The 9856-nt window shown below is 41.6% G+C and overlaps 1 long non-coding RNA gene across 1 annotated transcript in view; it reads left to right on the top strand.

The window, feature by feature from the left end:
* Nucleotides 1-9592, top strand: part of LOC138847601 (uncharacterized) — a 56878-nt gene extending 47286 nt beyond the window's left edge. Inside the window, exon 3 of the long non-coding RNA XR_011385480.1 lies at nucleotides 9497-9592. This is a non-coding gene — a long non-coding RNA (uncharacterized lncRNA). The remainder of the gene's footprint in view (nucleotides 1-9496) is intronic.
* The last annotated feature ends 264 nt before the right edge of the window (nucleotides 9593-9856 follow it).

Raw genomic sequence — 9856 nt, forward strand, 5'->3', positions numbered from 1 at the left:
ACAACCTGTTATCTATATCCACAGGAAAACTAGAAGCCTGACCAAAACAAGGACATATTTTAGAATATTGAAATTGTCATCATTCATTTGGAAATTTAATTAAATATCCTTTCAAAAGCGCTAGAGCTGCAGCAGAAGGTTTCAGTTGTGCTGTGATGGTGAGGCATGTGCAAGCTAAATTTCCTCCCTGGATCTCCATCTCTTATCACTGTTGACTTTTGGCAAGTTACTTAGATTCTCTTAACATCAGTTTCCTTAATTGTAAAGTTAGAAAGTAATGATGGTGCCAGCTTTATATAATCCTAGTTCATGGATTAAGCTAAAAGGTGTAAAGAACCTAAAATAGTGCATGGCTCATGGTAAGAAGTCAATAAATGGTAGTTACTGTGACACGTTTCACTGCAACCACTTCTCTTGCTTAAAAAGCTCCGGTGCAGATTCTCACAAAAGAACCTTACGTTCTAGAGATCAACTTGAGATAAGCAGTTTCTCTGGGGGACTCTTTAATTAACCTGCTAGAAGAAAGATAACCATTTTGAGCAGTTAGTTATACCCCACTTTTAGACTCCTTGGGTTCATGCCTAGAGGAACTTTTCAGTATAATTGTTAGGTGGGTAGAGAGATGGTTCCACAGATAAGGTAGCTTCTGTGACCTATACTCAGCAGGGAGTGAATACAGAACTTCTTTTTACACTATGGATTTCTTTTATTGTACTTTTTTACCTGGTCCTCCTGATACTCAAATGCTATTCAGTATTTTTTGGAAGGGAGCACGTTAATCAAATTTATTCCCTTGATCTGATAAACATTTTGTTGAGTGGTCATTGATTCCCAAAAACAGAAACTTGAAAGAGTACTAGATGGGGAGTTGTGAGATTTAGGTTATAGCTGAGAAAGTTCAATAAGTGGCCCTATGACCTTGGACAAGTCATTAATCTCCTCTGAGATTTGTGTACCTCATCTGTCAAAAGAATAGGTTGGACTAGGATATTTATAAAGCTTTTTCCTCCTGAAATACTTTAGTATTACTGAGAGAATTATTGATAAAAGTGTCAAGCCTTCTCTTAGCCTCATGGGAGAGCTCAATGGCAAGGTAGATTGATCGCAGGCTGAGGTGTCAGATACACATGGTACCAGCACTTACTTTCTCTTATGATCACATAAAATTATTTAATATTTTGTGGTCTCAATTTCCTCACTTGTTAAGGTAACATACTTCAAAACATTGTGAGATTGTCCTTGTCAGTTTCCTTGTACATTGTGTGGAAGCACTACTGAATATTTTTATGTGGTTGTTTATTTAGGAAAGAACTCAGAGACATGGGAATTCTGAGGACTGATGGAAATACTCTTTATTATGATTGTGGTCATTTCATGGCATTTATTAAAACTCATCAAACTATAATTTCATATACAGGGAAAATGCAGTATGTCATCCTTTGTGTTTGGCTTCTTTCATGTAGCATAGTTATTTTGAGGCTCATTCACATTGTTGTAGTTTATCACTTCTAATGTAGAATATTTTCCATTATAGTATTTTGCTTATCTTTTCCCTAATTGATAGATATCTTGGTTGTTTCCAATTTTTGGTTATTATGAATACAGCTATTCTAATCATTCATATATACATCCTTTTTGACTTGTGATAGGGTTACATCCCGATAAACCCTTTGTAAGATGAACATTTATAATTCAAAAATGCATTTAGGGGGCCGGCAATGTGGTACAGTGCATTAAGCTGTTGTATGCAATGCCACATCTGTATATATGCACCGGTTCGAGTCTTGGCTGCTCCACTTTATATCCAGCTCCATGTTAATGTGCACCGGAAATCAGCAGAAGACGGCCCAAGTACTTTGGTCCCTGCGACCCATGTCAGAGACCCAGAGAACGTTCTGGGCACGTGGTTTCATCCTGGAGCATTCCTGGATGTTGCAGCCATTGGAGAGTGAACCAGTGGATGGAAGATCTCTCTCTCTCTTGCTCTTGCTCTCTCTCTCTCTCCCATTCCCTCTCTTTTTTTTAACTCTGACTTTCAAATACATGAACAAATCTTTTAAAAATGTATTTAACCCACTTAAACTATCAAACATCCTGGTTTATCACCACAGCACACTAGAGAGTGTTAGTCGTTTCTTGTGCTTGCTGCCCCTGTCCAGTATCATGAGAAAGGATCACATTGCTTACAATAAATAGCCTAGAAAAAAATGGAAATTCCAAATTTGAAGTCCAGTTTCTATTGAATGTATATGGCTTCTCTACTACTTTATAGTAAAAACATAGTAAAAACAAGACAAACCTTCATATGTTAGAACATATCTGCAGAGATTTGTGTGTGAATAAGAGTTTTCATTTTTCTTACTTGCGAACAGAATTGTCACTGGGTCACATGATAAGCGTGTAGCCAACATTATTTAAAAATTCCAAAGTGGTTGTAGCATTCCACATCCCTACAGGAATCTGTGAAACATTTCTTCACATTGGATTTTCACCAGCATTTGGCACTGCCAGTTCTTTTATTTGAAGCCATTCTAGTAGGTATGCAGTTATTTCTAACTATGGTTTTAACTTGCTTTTCTTTAATGAGCTAATATTATTTATGCACATAAATGTGTATGCCATTTCATTTTTTCAGGCTTTTAGTGTATGATGTCAAGTCAATCTGATCAGTAATTGAGACAGACTAAGGTTTTGTTCCTTCTATAGTATACATAGGCATAAAGAAATTGATACATCCTTTTCACTGACATGAAAGGTATGCCACTTGGAGTACTGGAAATCTTTTCTCACTGTTCTTATTCCAACCCCATATTTTATTAGGCTATGTATACTTGTCTATATTTTTTTGTTCCCTCAACACTGGATTATTATTTCAAGTTACTTCTTGTCGTAGTCCATTTGCTTTCTTTTTTTAAAGATATATTTATTTATTTGAAAGGCAGAGTTACAGAGAGAGGGGAGACACATAGAGAGAGGGAGAGAGATCTTCCATCAGTTGGTTCACTGCTCAAATGGCCACAACAATTAGAGCTGGGCCAGACAGAAACCATGAGCCAGGAGCTTCTTCTCCCATTTGGGTGCAGGGGCCGAAGCACTTGAACCATATACCACTGCTTTCCCAGGCACATTAGCAGGGAGCTAGATCAGAAGTGGAGCAGCCAGGACTCTACATGGTGCTGGCATTGCACGCGGCAGCTTTACCCACTGAGCTACAACCCCACCCTCCAATTTCACTTTCTATAATAGAATACAAGATAGTTTAGTAATTTATAAAGGAAGAAACTTATTTTAGCTAGCAGTCCTGGAGACTGGGGAGTCCAGGAATGTATTACTAGCATCTGTGAAGCTTCTGGTGAAGGCCTCATGCTGTTTTAAGGCATGGTGGAAAGTAGGAGGTAAGCTGGACATGTGGGAGAGGGAAAAAAGGAGAAAAAACTCCCCATTCTTGCAAGAAAAGCAATAAATCCATTCATGAAGTTTCCACTGCCAAGACACAGGCACCTCCCAGTTGTCTCCAGCTGTCACATTGGAGAATTAAGTTTCCAACACATGATTTTTGAGGGACATGTTCAAACCATAGCACTCTATGAGAGGCTTTTGCTGTTTGCAAAGGAGGCACTCATTTCTCCAACTGCAAGCTCTGTTTTAGACACTGTGCACATGGACCACAGAAGAAGTAATTTCATAGTGTTCCTACTCCTTTTGATGACAGTAGCTCTCTTTTTTGTTATCTGTCAGCTATAATAGAGAGAGTTTCCTTTCCCCCTCCATGGCATTTGATCTCCTAGACTCTAAATATTCCTTTATCTCATCGCATAGGCAGATGACATTTATGTCTACCTTTCTTCCTTCAAAAGCACTGAGACTTTGCCTGGGTACTGTGAGCACCAGGGTTTTCTCCTCTTCTTCATATGGAAAATGGCTCATGTTTGGAATGAGAGCAAAATCTAGGGAAGTGGGCAACGTTTTCTGATTGCTTTCCAATGATAACAGATCACTATCTACATGTCTGCAGCATGAACAAAGCCCACTCTCTTAGGTCTTAGTGTCTGCAGTAATTCTTGGGAGCAATGGGTGGAGGCTGGGAAGAGCTTGTGAGTGAGTGCACACACCCCTTTATCTGACACTTTCAAGCATTCAAAATTAATTACTAATGTACAATATATCTTTAAGAATTGATTAACATTTCAGTTATTTTATTTTTGCCTGATGTTTATCATATTTTCCCACCACATTTTCCTAAAGGAAAACACTCTAGGTGTTCTGTCTCTTTCTTTTTTTAATTTACTCAAAAACAATTTTCTAATTTTCTTCCAATTTGGGCTATAATGACTGCTTCAGTACCTAGTTTTTTATTTGTATATATTTCATAAATACAACATTAGGAACATAGTAATTCTTCCCACCCCTTCCTCCTCCCTCTTCTGATTAGTCCGAGAAAGAAAAAGAAACAAAGAAATTACAGAATAAAACACCTAACAGAACTGTTCCTCAACAGTCTAGACAAGGGTTCTGCCTCTTTCATAAGGGACTTAGTTCATCTGATTGCTTTGTGACCTCAGCCATCTGAGCAAATCAGGAGTGGTTATGGTTTCGCAGATTCTCTTTTAATCTTATTGCTATGATGGAAACAACTTTCTCTTGAAGTTCTCTGCATCTTAAGTGGAAGTGCAAATTCTTTGGATTCATAGTTTTTTTTTTTTTTTCTTATTTGATCACTCAGCCCAACTATTTGCCTTGGGACAGATCGCCCTACCTTGAAGGTCATTGCTACGAATACCGTTCCCGTGATACTGGAGAAAAGGGCCTTTGTAACTAATTTAGGTTTCTGAAATACCCTTAATCTGTCTCCAAACTCAACATATCAAGTCTGGGAAGCGAATGAGAAACCTAGAGGATATAGAGGTTGATTTGGCCCTTGAAAGGAGCAGAGGCTTAGCAGGAAGAGTTGCAGTCCAAAGAATACTATGGAAGGAAGAAATGGTATGCTTTCTGTCTTATGTATGAGGAAAGTCAGCCCTGATCCAACCACGGCACAACCTCTATAAGGCACTTCCAGATGGTATAGAACACCTCTCTCTCTCTCTCTCTCTCTCTCTCTCTCTCTCTCTCTACAGGATTGTTTTCCATTGCATTGCTAGGTATTCATTCAAAATAACTGGTTATATAGCAATTCCCATGAGTTAACTTGCATGTGTCCAAAAGGAACAACTGCTAGAGAGTCCCCCTCTTGCAAAGCTTTGGTTAATACATATTATAGATTTGTAACCTGCCAAATGTTAGAGTGATTTAGCAGTGAATTTGGGAATATGGTGTTTTCCTAGAATCCCCACACAGTCTGTGTGGGGAGCAACTGGGATTAGACTGTTACTCGAATTAAGACTTATTTTATGCATCTGCTCTCCCACAATATGGCATTGGGAGAGGAGGAAACAGTTTCTACACAGCTGCCTCCAGTTCAACCAATAAACAGCAGGACCTGCTCCTGATTGGAGGAGAGCAGTGTACTCGGCCTGTGGGTAGCAGAGTTGGGATTGGTGGAAGAGGACTATAAAGGAGGAGAGAGACAACATGCACCAGGGAACATCTATCTGAAGGAACACCTGTGCAGCCCCCGAGAGAGCCGGCCGGCGGTGTGCCGCTCCCCCGCGGAAGTGGGGAAAGTGGCAGGGGGAACCGCCCTTCCACGGAGGTGGAAGGGACGGTAGCCAACCCAGGAAGAACCAGCAGCAAACCCGGGGAGGGCCGAGCAGACAAAAGAACAGTGCAGGGTTCTGTGTCGTTCCTCCATGAAGACGGGGAGCGACATAATGGTGCCGTGACTCGGATAGGAAACCTAGGAGGGAAGAAGCGGGAAGAAGTGGGAAAATACTGGAGAGAGAGACTAGCAAAGAGCCTAGGGAAAAGCCGGACGGAAAAGGTGCCGGAAGAAGCTATCGAAAGCCTAGGCATAGACTCGGATATGGACTGTGGGAAAGAAGTTAGGATTGGAGGTTAGGATTGAAAGCGAAAGTGAAAGCTAGAACAAACAGACTTGGATACGGACTGTGGGGAAAAGCCAGGAGAAATGAGAGGGGAATATTGTTGGAAGAAAAGTTAGGAAACATACCAGGTAGAGAAAAATGTTAGGGAAAATGAAGCCGCGGGTGCAGGCTGAAGCAGAGACGTAAGCTATCTTGGGATTCTTCAAGTCAGCCCGGGGAACAAGGGGCGAAAATCTGGAACCAGAGGCGGAGACGCGTAAGCCAGGTTGGAATCCGTCAGATTAGCCCGGGGAGCAAAAGACGGGAAGCCAAACCGAAAAGCACAGACGTGAGCTAGGTTGAATTCGCCAGGTTAGCCCGGGGAACTTAGACTGAATACCAGTGGCGGAAACGTGAGCTAGGCTGTGTGACTCGCGGAAGCCGCCGCGCGCAGAGAGAGCGTGCGGGGCACAAACGGGGAGAGTGCACGGGGCATGAGTAGGAAACGTGGGGCTAGCGCAAAGGCCGTGGTACGGGCGCAAAGGGCGCAGAGACCGCGCGTGGGAAGCCGCGCAGAGCCGGGAAGCCGCTGCGGGGCGAGGCGCCGAGAAGCAGCCTTGGGGCGGGCGCCAGGAAGCCGCGGGGATAAGAGAAACAGAAGTTTAGAAGTAAAATGAGAGAAATAGGAATGCTGGCAGATAGAAGTAAAATGAGAGAAATAGGAATGCTGGCAGATAGAAGTAAAATGGGAGAAATAGGAATGCCCAGAGATAGAGAAAAATAAGGCCTCCCCACAACACGGCAATGAGAGGGCTTGGATTCGGTCTGCCTGATTAGGCGATAAGCACCAGCAGGCAGTTCGACCAGAGTATGAGCTGCAGGTCACCGAAGATAGGCACGAATCAACATCAATAAGTCTCCCCACAATACAGCAATGAGAAGGCTCGGATTCGGTTTGCCTGATTGGTAGGGCTTGTAAGCACCTGCAGGCAGTTCTAGCAGAGCAGAGCATGCGCTGCAGGGCACCGAACACAGGCACGCATCAGCACCTAAAAACCTCCTCACAACATGGCGAAGAGAGGACCCGGATTCGGTTTGCCTGATTGGTAGGGCTTGTAAGTACCTGTGGACAACTCTAGCAAGCAGAGCAGTGTGTGTACCGTGGGGCACCGAAGACAGGCGCGTATCAACGTCAAAAATAAAAAGAAAGGGGGATCTGTGGGGAGCAACTGGGATTAGACTGTTACTCGAATTAAGACTTATTTTATGCATCTGCTCTCCCACAATATGGCACTGGGAGAGGAGGAAACAGTTTCTACACAGCTGCCTCCAGTTCAACCAATAAACAGCAGGACCTGCTCCTGATTGGAGGAGAGCAGCGTACTCAGCCTGTGGGTAGCAGAGTTGGGATTGGTGGAAGAGGACTATAAAGGAGGAGAGAGACAACATGCACTGGGAACATCTATCTGAAGGAATACCTGTGCAGCCCCCGAGAGAGCTGGCTGGCGGTGTGCCGCTCCCCCGCGGAAGTGGGGAAAGTGGCAGGGGGAACTTCCCTTCCACGGAGGTGGAAGGGACGGTAGCCAACCCAGGAAGAACCAGCAGCAAACCCGGGGAGGGCCGAGCAGACAGAAGAACAGCGCAGGGTTCTGTGTCGTTCCTCCGCGAAGAGGGGGAGCGACAGTCTGTGATCTCTACAACTTACTCTACTTTGAATAAAATTTTTCTCTCTCTCAATTGAATTCATATCTGCTGATTTCAACACTTTAAAATCTATTGCATCATCCTTAAGCAACACAGAAATATGTCTACAAAAACTGAATCCACAGGCCTTATGAAATGGTAATATTTCACCATAAATGAGTGTAACTTGACCTTTCTTGATATTCAAGTGAGTGAGGAGAGGCACAGAATAAAGCATGTTTACCGTGTTTTGCAACCATTCTAAATGGGTGCAGTATAGTCAGGAGATACAGGCACAGAGTAAACAAAGGAGAAAATTAAGTCATTAAAGATGAGCTCCTTGAATTTGACCTTGGGTCAAACCTAGCTTGCAGTGTCTTAATTTTAGGAAAGAATGCCATAAGTGAGCTAATATCTTGTTAACAATAGAAATAATGACCCAGTCATTACTTTGCTGAGAGTCAGAAATTTCCCGTTTATCCCATTGCTATAAAATAGCCAAAAACAAGAATCTGTGGTTGGATATTAAATGGATTTTTTCTGCTTTCCACACCTCAATTTATCCATTGGAGAAAAGGTAGCTTTTGCATTTCAGTACCTCTAAGGATTCATATATACATGCTGGTATAAGTTTCTAACTTGTGCTAAATTATTACCAAGGATAATTAAGATGGAACAGTCATTTTAGACTGTTTTCCTAGTTTTGTGTTTGCCAGTTAGAAAATCAAGTATCAGAAGCACAGGTTTGGCATCTCAGTGCCTTTCCTTTGCTGGTTGTTGATCATAGTCCAGGAAAAAATCATTTTAAAAAGCTGAAGCAGTGGTCTTGGAAATGAAATGACAGTGATTTGTAATCTTTTATGAAAAAAATGGATTTGGTTTCAAACCTTGTGTCTCATCGCCTGTTTTGGCACATGCTGCAAGGCTCTGTGAAGAAAAACTCATAGCCTGGGTAAAGGAACATCACAGATCCTTTCTGCATCCAACTTCCTTGCCAAGAGAAAGAACACATTAATGGGATGCAGATGGAGTTCTACACTTTGTATAATAATTTTAACTACATTACCTTGATAAGCAGGTAGATATCATCATCCAAATATGCTAAGTATATATTCTCCAGTATATGCATGTGTGTATGTATGTGTGAGTATATATAGAGATCTACCTAGACATCCATTTATCATCTCTATCATCTGTTTTGCTGAATTTCTTTGCTTTAAAGATTGATATTAAGAATTTATTAAAATCAAAATTTGCTATAAGGTGAATAATTAAGCTTCCAGTTTGCAAAGGCATATATTAAGAGCTTTGCTAAGAACATTAGAAACTTCATTCCACTTAGTCCTTGAAACATTCAGTTGAGTTAGTCACTATTGCACCCATATGTCAAAAATTCTTCCCAGGATTCTCATCTTCTGGTTATCTAAACACTCATCAAGCTGGTGCTGTCACATGATTTTGCACGTATAAATTTCCAAGTAAATTGACCTTAATACAAGAAGATTATCTTCATGAATCTGATCCAATCAGGGGAGACTTTAAAAGCAGTACATTTCCCTGGTTGGGAGCAGAAGTGGAAGACTGACGGATTTGAAGATTGAGGAGGTTCAATATGAGAAACCCTATTGCTCATTCTGATGTGGAGAGAGTATATGAGATGCCCTATAAGAAGGCACGTAGTAAAAACTCTGAGAAACTTCTAGGAGATGACAAGGGTCCTCCATGCTCCAAACGGGGCCTTCAATCTGACAACCATAACAAATTGATGGAATGTAAATGACTTCTTAGCAAAAGCTCTAAATGCAATCACAGGTTTCATTTTCAGTCCACTGTGTCCTGTTGTCATACAGATGGGAATGCCTTCTTCAGGAACTGGTCCTTCAGGCAAGGTCACAGAATCAATCAAGAAATAAGGAGAGCTTCCCTGCAACCACCAACACATAATGTAAGTTAAAAATGAGTGGTTTCATAAACCATTGAGGTTTTGAGAGTGATTATGCAGCAAAGATTCATGATAAGCACAATACATACACTTTTATCATGCTTTTCACATTTAATATTTTGATAGTACATTAATTGTCTTTTGTCACATAACATTATCATCCAAAACTTGGAGGCTTGAAACAGCACCCATTTACTATCACACACTCTGTGGATCCGGAGTTTGGTGCCAGCTTACCTGGATACCCTGTTTAAGTGTATAAAGTTAC

Source organism: Oryctolagus cuniculus, chromosome X (assembly GCF_964237555.1).
Source record: "Oryctolagus cuniculus chromosome X, mOryCun1.1, whole genome shotgun sequence".
Taxonomy (NCBI): Eukaryota; Metazoa; Chordata; class Mammalia; order Lagomorpha; family Leporidae; genus Oryctolagus; species Oryctolagus cuniculus.